Raw genomic sequence first — 13,232 nt, 5'->3', positions numbered from 1 at the left:
GCAAAGCAAGGCTTGGAATCCTGATTTGGTGGAAACCAAGGTTAACACCTGCCTTCCAATATGTCACAATATTATCTCATCTTTAAACTAATTCACATTTGTTTACATGAAGGCTTCTACAAAAAGGCATCATAACTAAGTCAATCAATCTCTGCATTCCTTAAAATTTAGAAGTTTATGGAAAGCAAAAGTATGTTTCTTATTCATTCCTCTAATGTTGACATGTTTTCCTTCTTGGACTGACTCAAAAGAATAGTAAAATAATATGTTTACATTAAAAAAATAAACTTTCACTTACTCAAGAAATGTATTATTTCATTTTCTTTGTAAAATTGTACATCTTGTAAATAATTCTATTATGAAAATTTGCTTTTTTACTCTAGGGCATATCCTGAGTAATACATTTCCACTACGTAATTTTACCCAGTGATTATTTACTTGAAGTATGTTGACCAGTCTTCCAGCCAACTGCTAGAGCTGGGTTTTAGGTGGGCAAAGTGCTCATTCTAAAACCTTTGTCCATACTTCTTATAGTGACACAATGAAAAACAACAGGAAACCTTGGTAGCCAGCATTTATTTTCTACACAAGGCAGAAATTCCTTCCACAAAAGTCTTCTGGACAGGTAGCATTCCAGCCTGTGCTGGTTTCTTTGACTGAGTGGAATCTCACTGATTTTTAGGAAGTTTTGTTTTACCTGACATTGCATAGAAACAACTTCCGTACCTTTTGTAGTTTAGTCTGCTAGTTTCACATAACATAAAACAAATTCCTTTTGCATAAAAAAGTATTCAATATATAAAGATAACTATACTGCTCCCTTTTAGCTTTTTCCTTTAATTATTACCGTGTTTTTCAACTGTTACTCATATAGCATAGTTGCCAGATGTCTTCTCACATTTTATACTTATCAAACCCTTAATATCTATTGATTATTGGTCAAGCACTCTGTAAGCATTTCTGCCATCAAAAAGCTTTTGGATAAGTGGGGAGCACTGACACACACACACAGCAATTACATCATAAGATAATAAGTGCCATGATGGAATGGTATGGGGGTAGGGCAAAAATATCTGGTTCACCATGGGGGAAGAGAAAGGTCATAGAAGACTGCTATTAATGTGAGGCATCGGGAAACTGAGAATGATGAACAGGCCAAATAATGTCAGACTTGTATTAAATAGGGCCACAGATAACTGTTTCCTGGATGTTGACACTGTGGTTCTGTTAATGCATTCTAAATTTGTATTAGCATTGTATTAGTGTCATCAAACTTTTGGTTCTTGTTAAATTTGAGGTAATTTTATAATTAGAGAAATTAAAATTTAAAAAAAAGAAAGAAACAGTCATCTCTTGTTATAAGGATTGGTTCCTGGACCCCAAACCCTCCAGGACTAAAATCCAGAGATACTGAAGCCTCTATATAAAATGGCATAGTATTTGCATGTAGCTTACACACATCATCCTGTATACTTTCGCTCATTTCTAGATTACTTATGATATCTTATACAATGTGAATGATATGTATATAGTTGTTACACTGTGTTATTTAGAGAGTAATGACAGGAAAAAATACCTGCACATGTTTAGTACAGACACAATCATCTTTTTTAAAAAAAATATTTTTCATTTGCAGTTAGTTGAATTCACAGATGGACCCATGGATACTAAGAATTACAGCGATCTTTATTTCATTATTTTAGGTCCATCATTCCAGCCAATTGGGTGATGTTTTGGAATATTGGTTCTTACCCCCACTAATTTGGGAGAATTAGATAGGGAGCCAGCTCCCCTGCTACATAAGTTTTAATAATAGCATTGAGACCAGGCACAGTGGCTCACGCCTGTAATCCTAGCACTTTGTGAGGCTGAGGCTGGAGGATCACTTGAGGCCAGGAATTCGAGGCCAGCCTGGGCAACATAGTGACACCCCATCTTTACAAAAAAAAAAATAATAAAATTAGCTGGGTGAGGTGGTGTGCACCGACAGTCCCAGCTCCTTGAGAGGCTGATGTGGAAGGATTGCTTGATCCCGGGAGTTTGAGGTTGTAGTATGCTATGATTGCTCCACTGCCTCCAACCTGGGTGCCAGACAGTGCAAGACCCTATCTCTAAATAAAATTAAAGAAGGAAATAAATAGCATTGAATTTCAGTCTAGGAGAAAAAAAAACCCAATAATTTGAGATAATTTACACACATAATACTTTTTAATACTTAGAAATATAAAGAATAGAAGTAAAGGTGAGACTTCTATTTTCTAAAACTGATTAGTTTTTCTACTTCCCAGAGAAAGTAACACTAAATACTGTGCCATGTCTTAAATTCTCCCAAACAACTTCACAGACCTGAGGAAGATAATCAATAGATAGAGTCAAAATTCAGCTTGTCAGCTTGCAAATTACAAGAAATTGCTACTCCTCATCACATTTTTCTACAAGATAAAATAATAATGTTACTCGATTTGACATCTATGTTTTATATAGATTTACTCAGTTTCTGCTTTATCAGAAAGGCATTTCCTGACCAGTCCTATCACTTTCACATACAGCTTTTAATGTGCCACCTTGACTTATCTTTAGAGCACTCACAGGCACTACCGTGGGGTCTTTATTTAGTTACTGTCAGTTTTCTACCATGAGAATATAAGCCTCCTGAGAGCTATTTTGTTCACCCTAGTAACTTCGATGGTACCTGACACATATTAAAAATAATAGAAAATAATATTCATTATTCTTATTTTTATGAACATTATTGAGCAAAAAGTAAAAAAGCTATTTTTTTCTGTCTAAGGTGAAAAATATGTCCAGACAGATAGAGTAATTTAAGTGCTGAATTGAGTTCAACCTCGATTGATCAATTTTAGCATTATTTCTATTGTTATCAAGAAAATGTCCTGTGCCAAGGAAAGAAACTTCAAAAACTGTGATATCAGGAACCATAATACTTTAGATAATTGGTAGTATGATTTATTGATTGTGTTTTATTTTCCTTTACTTATTGCAGTACATGGAATCTCAATTGAATTGACATAACTATTAGTGAAAGATTGATTGAGAAACCAGATTTAAATTCTGATTCTAATTATTCACTTGCACTTTAGAGTAATGAATAGAATTAGGACTGTTCTATGCATTCACAGGAGCATATGCATCTCTGCATCTGTTACTTTTCCTTGTATTAATCTTTAGTGATGTTATATCTATTTCTGAGGTTTAAATGATTGTTATGTAGGCATGAAAGACTATTCAGTACATCAAGAAGAAGAAGAACTCTTTTGAGATGTCTGATGAACTATGACAAATTCTGTGGATCAGCAGTCTACAATTGAATTTCTGATCCAGGAATGGAATCAAGCCAAAGCATCTAAATGTATGAAATCACTTTCCCTTCTCTCTTTCTCTTCCACTAGCATGGCAGTTGGCCTTTGGGTTGTTTATGAACGTTGATATCCTTAAACTACTAGATATAAAAATGATTTAGGAGATTTAAAATTTCTAAGGAAAAATTATTTATATTTATTATTATTTTATTTTTTACCACTAAGGTGCATTTGCTATATGGAAAAGATGTGACTGATGTTAAAAAGAGAGTGTTGGAAAAGGGAGCAAAGAATTACACTTAAATAATTTAGTAAATTAAATGGAAACTTATAGGTGAAAGAACAGACCATATGTTAAAGTCAACATCACTATTTCTGTGAAATAAATCTTCCACCTTATTTCACTTTTCCTCTATTGCTTATTGCAGTTTAACCCACTCTTTCTCTTTACTTTCCTCACTTACTCTGTGTTCAAACCAGGTTATTAGATTAATAATTGCCACAATACTAAAGATGAGTGATTTGCTTTCCAATTATGCAAGAGATCATGTAAGTTGAAGTGGCAAAAATGAATGGAAATAAAGAAAGGAGGGAAAAGGGGAGGAAGAAAGGAAAAAGGAAAAGAGGAAGGTAGGAAAGCAAGAAGGAAAAAGAAGGAAGGAAAGAAGGAAAAGGGAAGGAGGGAGGAAGGGAGGAAGGACAGAAAAAAGTGGTAAAATAAGAAGTGGAGAAGACGGAAAAGAATAAAGAAAAAGAATAGAGAAAGAAAGAGAGGAAGGGAAGGGAAACAAGAAAAATGAGTAAAAAACAAAAGAGAAGAAAGAAAGGAGCAAGTGAAAAGAGAGATCAAGAAAGCATTTCTCCATTTACTTTTTACTTGAATATCGTGAACCTGGCCAAGCTAACTTTCAACTTCTACGTAGTTATAGTTGACGATGTATTCCATTAAGGACTTTTAAAAAGGAGGTTAAATATTTGCAATAAATCACAACATAAGTTCAATTGATGGTGGAATTTTCAAAATAGAGAAATTCCTCTAATTTGGGAACAAATGAAGCATGTGGCTGCACATTAAACTCATGTGTTTATTAGCTTGCTGAAAGTTGCTTTCTTCATTGAACTTTTCAAATATTTAAAATAATAATTTCTAAACAGAGTACAAATTGGGAGAGAAGTCCCAATTCTATAATTCACTAGAGTCATCACTTTTGTTTCTCAACAAAAGTCTCGCTTTTGTTTTCTGAGTACAATATCAAATTATATTCTCAAGCATTTAGACATAGTCAGTTTTAACCCTTTTTTCCTCAGATTTTTAAAAATTTCAACTAATTACACATAACTATTTATTTAGTGTTAATGAAGTATATAATCTCTCTTAAAAGATATATCTAAAATAGCCTATGTATGTAAATGACCTCAAAGGGTCACTTGCAAACCATTATTTAGCCTGTCATATGTGGTTTATTTTATTAAAACCTATTTCATGGCATGAATTTTCTGAATACTGATGAATATAGACAAACTATAACAACTCAAAGAAAATAAATACATTATGTTATATCAGCAAACATGTTTACCTGTAGGAATGAAGAGTAATTTACTATTCACGTTTCAAAAAAATATTTTTTTCTCGAAATGCGTGAGGCTATTAATGAGTTTGGAATTCATTTTCAGGCTATTTTGGCTTTTGAGGAAATCTGTTTTCAATTCAATATTATTTCTAAAAGGAATTTTAGATTTGTCACCTCTAGAAAGTGGTAGTTTTCCTTAGAAAACTGAGATAAAGAAAGTTTGGAAATAGAACTATATCTATTAGAAATAACTGTATATATGTGTACACATTCTGCATTGCAAATAACACCTCGAACTTCTGAAGCTTGCTTAAAATAACTTTTAAAAATAGTGCATTTAACACCCTGCATAACAGCATAGCTGAAAGTTTCCTGAAGTGTTAAAGAAAAGGCTAGCTAGATGTTTTATCATGATGGCTGAAGGCGGTAGCATCGTGTCTGACACCTGACCCATTTATCTCACTTCATAAACTTCAAATAAATCAACAGACAACATGCTTTTCTCTTTTTCCTAGTTATTTGGGGGTACATAATAAGGGTTTACCTTATGCTTGTTATACCTTCAGAAGATATATACTACAACAGTATTTAGCATGTGTACCTTTACTGTAAATTTTACTAGGCCAGGTATTTTAATAAAACCTTCACATTTCTTTGTTTTGGCATGTATCCATATGTGTCATTTCTGATCTCTCTGACTTTCCAAGATCATGGTTAGATGATGCATCTCATCTTTATTTATTTTTATTTTTCTGAGTATAAGCTGTATTTTATAGGAGTTTCTGCTAGGCTTATTTGCATTTTTTTAATAGAGCAACTTTTAACAAAGAACAAACCTTTGTTAGTTTAAAATTTAGCTCTACTTAGAAAATATATTTGCTGTTTAAATATCCCACAGTTTGTACTGGAGAAAAAAGTAACACTTCAGGTTAGACTCTAAACATAATGCATTATCAATGAATTTTAGCCCAGAAAGAATTAGCCTTCTGGGTGCACAGCTTCTCTGTCTTGGCTTCTGGCCAGGGCTGATATTCTAGCTTTATTTTATGTTTCCCCAGCTGCTTTCTAAATCTGGGGAGGCAGCACCAGCCAGAATCTTCTAGTTTGAACACAGTATGCTAAATGCTTCTCTCTTCTTCCTTAGTAGTTGCTTGTAAATGATGCACACAAAGTTTGATCTTTGGATTTTATTTCCAAAGGCCCCTTTTCCACTCAAACAGAAAATACAAGGCAATCATATGAACACTTAACCTATTGGGGACAACTGTTTTACTGGGTTAGATACATTTATTTAGTACCTTTAAGAACTAATGTTAGTATTGAGATTGAATTAAGTCTATTTTACATCTAAGTACAGAATGCTTTTCTTTGGGAGAAGAAAGAACAGATATAACAGTTTTAATCTCAAATGAAAAATGAAAGATCATTATTTTCCTGAGGTAAACATAAGTGTGAGCACGTATTTCTATTTTGATTGTCAATTATAGAAATTCAAAATTATGACTTAATATATTTATATATAAAACTAGTCCACATATACTTCCTTTTGGTGTTTAGGATAATACATTTAAAATGATACATTTCTTAAATAATAAGCCTATCTTGGAGAAAACAAAATGCAATTTATGTATATTTGCATATGCATTTATTACTTATATATTTACATTAATCAATTTAAAAAATTCAAATTTTCATAAGGTTTTACTTTCCTTTTATTTAAAAACAATGCCTGAGTTTCTAAATTGGATCTAAGGGTGATTTTCATGTTATAGCTAGTAAGTCATATATATTATAATTTTTTCAAAGGGTTTTTAATGTATCAGTCTTAGTGGTTACCAGGTGCCATTCAGATAGAGTTAAAAGGCCCATTCTGCTTAATATTAAATTTCTAAAAATCTTCCCAATTAGCTTATTATGAGATGTCTATCAGTGTAAACATTGCTTAATATTGATCACCATAATGTATTGTCACAGGATTTCTTATTTTAAAAAATGTCAACAATAAGAGTAGGCTTAACTTCCCATTTACATATTGAGATAAATGTAAATGGCAAGTATATTTTGCTTATTAATTAGTTACTTTTTTATGAATTCCAGTTGAAAACTTAGACTGTTGTAGTCAGTAGACTTTATATTTTTCATATAAACTTGCTACTCACATGCACACACACGCACACAAATGACGAGCACAGAGCCTATGTGACACTGGGATATAGCTAACTAGCGTGCTTTTAATAGAGTAAATTGCTCTTTTGCTTTGAAAAAAAAAAACCTTTAAATCTTTGTGGGAAAATTCATTGCTTCCTAGTTTTGGGGAAATTCAACCAATTACAGTAACTTTTGTCTTTATCAATTCCCTCTTGGTGCAGAAACCTCACAGGATTTTAACCCTGTTGTTCGTGAGAAAGTGGAAAACTAAAACCATTCTGCGAGTTACAGAAACACATCAATATGTTGGTATGCAATTCATGTTAAAGCATTTATGATACTGTGTAAATAAAAATATTCTGATAGAAGGCACCATGAAAATAAGCAAGCGTGAGTTTGAAAGAGACATGATAAAGCATAAACTTCAAACTTTCTCAAGCTGTATGAGAACTCACAGTATAATTTATCATAATAAACAAAACACATCATCACTTAAAAAGCTAGGACAGGAATTCTGAATAATACAGTATTTTATTAATCAGGAGAAATTGTAAGAAAAATAAGGTTTAAGTTTCCTTATTTAGCTTCCTCAAACAGAGATATTGAAAAGGGAATGAGTAAAATCATATTGCAATAATATTTCTTATTTTCCAACTTATTCTGTGCTTGAGGAAATTGGAGGTATACCATAAAGCTTTCTGTCCTCCTAGGAAACTATGCTTAGGGCATATGACATATATTGTTCTAAGAATTTATTTTTATTTTCTAATAGGAGGTACGAGGAAAACGCCTATTTCTTTATAAGCAATTTATGACTGTATCATACAATTTCAAATGTCTGTGACAGCTGTTTCTCTAAAGCAGACCATTAGAACAGCATGCCTACAAATCTCAGGTCCAAAGAAGAGGAGTTCCCATCTTCGGTAATTTGAATGCCATGTTTTCAGTAACACTTACTAGGGAAACATTTATAACCCTACAGTTAACTTTGGATGTTGAGTTTGTAAAATTCGTGCTTTTAATATGAAAAGGCTAAAATTGTATCAGATAAGATATTTCCTATGCAAATGTTCCAGCAACTGTTTAAATTTTATCAAGTTGTATCTCTCTCTCTCTCTCTTTTTTTTTTTTTTTTTTTTTAGGCAGGACTGTATTTTCTATTTCCGTGCAAATATAACTTCTATAAAGCATGATGACAGGTAAGCACACACATGAGGAAAAGGGAGATTGAATTTGGTTTTAAAATATTATCTGCTTCTACGTAAATCTTTCACAAATAAAACTTTATTGTGTTCGACTTGTTTACATAGCTAAGCAACGCATATTCATTTATGGTACACGCCTCGATTTCAGCAAATTAAGCAGTAACTTACCTAGAGAAGCATTTCAATATTTTGCCTTTTCCTAACTTGAATTTATCCCGAGTTAGAACATGAGGTATCCAGTATTCAGGTTCACTTGGCTCCAGGTTAATTAGAAGGAGCTTTCAGTTCATGCAATCTGCCTCAACAATATTCCAAGAGCACTCTCTAGCTCCAGTCTTAGTATCTGAACTCTTCCAGCAGAGTCCTTTTATTTATACACACATTGTCCTTTTCAAAACAAGCAGCCAGCTGGAATGATTCAAACCTCTGTTCAGCACACCGTTAAAATGCAGCTTCCTTCTTGGACACGAGAATTACACCAGGGAGCAGACCGAGTACAGCAAAAAGGCTATGAGAACTATTTAATCACCGGAATACCAGCTGCTCCTGCTCTGCTGTTGCTAGTGCTGCTGTGCCTCTTGTTTAGCTGTAGTCGGTCTTTCTCTCCCTCCCTCTCTCTCATATCTCCAGAACTATAAAGGCAGCTTTGCTGGATTATGATTGGCAGAAACAGCCAATTCCTTCAGCTAATCATCCTCAAGACTTTCAAGGACCTGGAGCTGTTGTGATGTCATCCAGTCAGTGGGATGTTACACATGAATACATTCCAACAGAAGCTAATTCAGCGATGGGCTGCATTCCTCTCACACCGCGGTGATTGATTAGATGCTCCTTGAAGATTTGCATAATCTTTCAATGTACAGTTGGACTATTTCCTATGAAATTTGAGGATAGAACTCCACTTTGCAGCTATGACACTATGCCACGAGATTCTATTGGACAAAATAAGAAAAGTTCAAGACAGGATTTTCTGCTGTAAATGTGCTCCAGTTAAACACACAAATTACAAACTCAACAAAAGCCAACAATGAGCAATAGGAAACTCGGACAAGTATTAGTAAGCTACATACTCCCGAAGTTAATAATAGCATTTTAGAACATGATAAATGTTAGAAGGAAAGAAAGAGTATGTGCATGTGAATTTATTGTGTGCATTGTTTTAGTAATTAAGGTAAATTACTGGATTATTATGGAAAAGTTCTGTTCTCCGCACTGACAAAAAATTGTCTCCATTCCCATGTCTCTTTTTTCTTTTTAACTTGGCAATATAAGGTGAAGACTACCTGCTCTTTGTTTTCTATTAATTCATGTAAACACAAGGTTTTGAGGGTTTGCAAGCCACAGACATGTGCTATACAGAGGATAGGGGAAAAAAATCTACCAAGTTAGAAAAAATATTTACCAGTTATTCATAAGCAATAAATACAATCTAGTAACTCATAGGTCATGTACCAATTAGTTTTTCTGGTGCAAAGGAAAAAATATATTAAAGAAAAAAAATATATTTTAGAAAAAATTAAAGAGTTCAGGTACTTCTTACAACCTTTTAAAACATTTGGAATGCAAAAATGAATTAAAATCAAGACAGAATTTTCATAGTGATACACATCAAAATTCAAAATGGATAAATAAACTGCAGTTAAATATTTCAACAATGTCATAATAAAATAATTATTACTAGAATAGCAACATGGGAAACATTATCTGTTGATAAATAAAATAAAATGGTATAAATTGTAAAAGCCAACTGAAGATTTTTATATTGCATGTAGTTTGGCTAACTAATAATGCCTTCTTCTTTATTCAAGTTGGGTGATTATTTTTAAGTCTTAACTTTAGAAAAATAATTTAAATAAAAAACTATTATAAAATGCTCAGCATCTTTATATTACTGACATAGTTCTATTTCACAACTCAATCAAGAATGCCACTTTGATTTATCAGAGTATTTTCGGTTATTGGAACTAAATGGCAACACAGTGATCTGAAGATAAAACCCATCACATTAAAACATGGATCAGGGTTTATGTCATCAGCTCTGGTGATAACCTAGAGTTGATATTCATTGATTACAAGTGAAAAATGTTGATCAATTTCTTCTCTAGCATTAAACTATAAACAAAGTTTTAAGCTGAAGAAGTAAATACTTTCACAATGTAAAAGTACTATATAAAATATTAATAGAAGGTATTCTTATTAAAGGTAAAATTCTTTTAAATATTTGTGAAACATGAAACTTTGAGATTCAAAAAATCCAGAGATTATTAATTAAAATTCAATGTAGGGAAAAAGTACCCAACTTTACTCTCCTTGTCTCATTGTTCATTCAGAAATATACTAAGTACTGAAGGCAGAGGGTCCCACCATATACCTATGTATAAATGAATGGAAACTTACCAAAAAGTGCTTTCTTTTCTATTCCTGGGGAAAACTGGAGAAATTCGCAACACTCACACTAAAACAGATCAAAATAATCCTCAAAGTATTTTGAATATTTTTCTTATAATTTTCTTTGTATATTGTAGTCTCAAATAACTAAAACAAATGTATTTGTGAATTTGTAATCTTTTATCATTTTCTAATCTGTCAGGTTGGGGAAATGAAATAAATGACCTTGGACATTTCTGGGAAGAAATATAATACACAAGAGAGAAAAGAGGAAAGAATTATTTACTCAAAGTGTTTTAAGTTTTTAAATCATTTAACTTGTGTTCCACAATTTACAGGGTTTGCACTTATGTCAAAATGTAGCATCAATTCAGTTTGTTTTGGACAATATACGCAATGCAAAGCATTTACCCAATTGCTTATAGTTGACTTTTAGAGGAGAAAGTAGATGCTTTTATATTTCTTTAAACACTCTATAAAGTGTAATATAATTTTTCCTTTATCTATTAAGGTGTAGGTCCAGACTTATATTAAGACCTGACTGGGTCGTTTAAAAATTGGATTGAACTTGTTGAACTAATAAACTTTTAGAGCTCCATGTATTTTTATTCAATTGCTCTCTTGATTCAGTAAAAGTTCAAGTAGTATTTGCCCACTACAAAACCTTTTCATTCAACTGAATTTATCTTTGAATTTACCTTTTAAATTTTCACTGGCATTTCCTTGGAAGTTCAAAAAATGTGTATGTGTTATATGCATTATTTGGAAATTTTAAAAGTGAAAAACATTGAAAACATTATATAATGTACACTTAAAACATATATATGAGAATATAATATACTTTAAGTTTAATTTATAAATACATATATATACACCTTGTTCTTTATAATACACACATATATCTTTGTATATACTTACTCAATATAAGAAACAAACAAAAAGATATTTATTTAAAAAGGAAGGTCTTTTTTTGTTTGTATGTCAAGTCTTTATTACAGTGAATATGAGAGGGTAGTAATATCTACTAATAAACATCTTAGAAAACTTCAAAAAAACTCAGTAAATTTAATAATTTCAAAAAATTTTCATCGTTTTCTTTCTCATTAACTTTGTTCTGCTAATTGTTACTAATGGTAAGTTTTAAATGCTTGCCTCTAAAATAAATAAAAATTTGCATAGAAAATACTAAAACAAGATTCAAAGTACTTCATAATTTCTACTTTTAAAAAAAATTGTTCATCATGCATACACAGGCTATAAACAGAAGATATTTAGATCTTTAAATGTACATTTTTATTCTTTTCAAGTTTCACCTTTTTTGTTACTTTTACAGCAAAAATAATCTTGAATGAACACAACCAACTAAATTTACAGTTCTCATAATTTTGACTGAATGCATCTAATTTAATTTACAGTCTTCACTACTAAAACTTACAAATACAAGATTCTATTACCACGCTACCACTTTCTGTCTATATCCTTTTCTTGTAATTTTATTTTTTAACATGAGCAATTATCCTGTTGTCCCAACACAAAAGGTTATAACTCTTTTTTTTTTTTTTTTTAAGAAAAAGCATGAATAAAAGAAACTTCTATGTTCAAAGTTTATGCCTTCAGGGAGCAGGGGAAACCTCTAATTGGGCTGTGAGTGACTAATATAAAAACTTTTTATTAAGAGCAAAAAAAATCTTCTGCTGGCAATTATTAGGAAAAGAACTTATGTGAAAAAGAAGGTGCATAAAGTCAGTTTTGCTTCATTGGTATCACAATACATGATTAAAAAAAAAAAAACATAAGTGCCAAATAGCATTACTCGGGTAACAAGCACCCCAGTCACAGACTTAGATGTTATGTTATTACACATCTGGATCTCTTGTTAGCAAGTTATTAGAAAAAGGGGAAAAAAATCGGAAGAGCAGGTTGGAAGAAAGAATCTTTTTGCCAGTATCACTGTAGTGCATTGTTGTAGCAAGAGAGAAATCAGCATGTTAATGCTTCAAATAAATCCTTTGAAGATGCAAAACTTGAAAGGCCAAGTGAGGGAACAAACAAACTTAACAGTCCAATTCCAGTTTGGCTGACAACTACTTAAAGAAACAGATTTTTAATAAATAGCAGTTGTTGGCCAAAACACTATTGCATCACAAGAAATTTTGTTGTGTGCTAAAATGTTAGCATTCAAGTGAGAGACCCACGGTGAGGTGGGGGAGGACAGTAAACATTAAATTTATGATTTTTCCTTGGTCTGATCTTTGCTATGAGAATTTTCAGTGAATTTCTCTTTTAGATGGTACACAAAGGCGAGGAGAATTCATAAAGCGCATTAATTAGGCCCCAACTCCAGTGGGAGTGTCTCATCAGAGTAGGATTTTTAAATACCTTATAGTGGTTATAAGTTTTATCTACACTAGGTAGTTTCAGTTTGTCTTTCTTTGTTTCTCTTTTCTTTGGAATTTTCATTTGCCAAATTTTATTAGGGTTTAATGGTGATTTCCTTTTGACTTACGCCTTACAAGTCAAGTCATTTTACGTTCTCGAATTTGAAGTCCTAAATGTTCGAAGTGAGAAAGCTACTTGCAGACCAGAATCACAGCATCACA

At 32.2% G+C, this 13,232-nt stretch overlaps 1 protein-coding gene across 1 annotated transcript in view; it reads right to left on the bottom strand.

The window, feature by feature from the left end:
• LOC105486211 (N-deacetylase and N-sulfotransferase 4) overlaps positions 1-8,972 on the bottom strand; it is a 291,093-nt gene extending 282,121 nt beyond the window's left edge. The window contains exon 1 of the mRNA XM_011748923.3: positions 8,413-8,972. The gene's annotated coding sequence lies outside the window, so the exon portion shown is untranslated. The remainder of the gene's footprint in view (positions 1-8,412) is intronic.
• Between the last annotated feature and the right edge of the window lie 4,260 nt (positions 8,973-13,232).

Source organism: Macaca nemestrina, chromosome 3 (assembly GCF_043159975.1).
Source record: "Macaca nemestrina isolate mMacNem1 chromosome 3, mMacNem.hap1, whole genome shotgun sequence".
Taxonomy (NCBI): Eukaryota; Metazoa; Chordata; class Mammalia; order Primates; family Cercopithecidae; genus Macaca; species Macaca nemestrina.
Note: the sequence above shows the minus strand (reverse complement) of the source record. Positions and strands in the feature narration are given on the sequence as shown.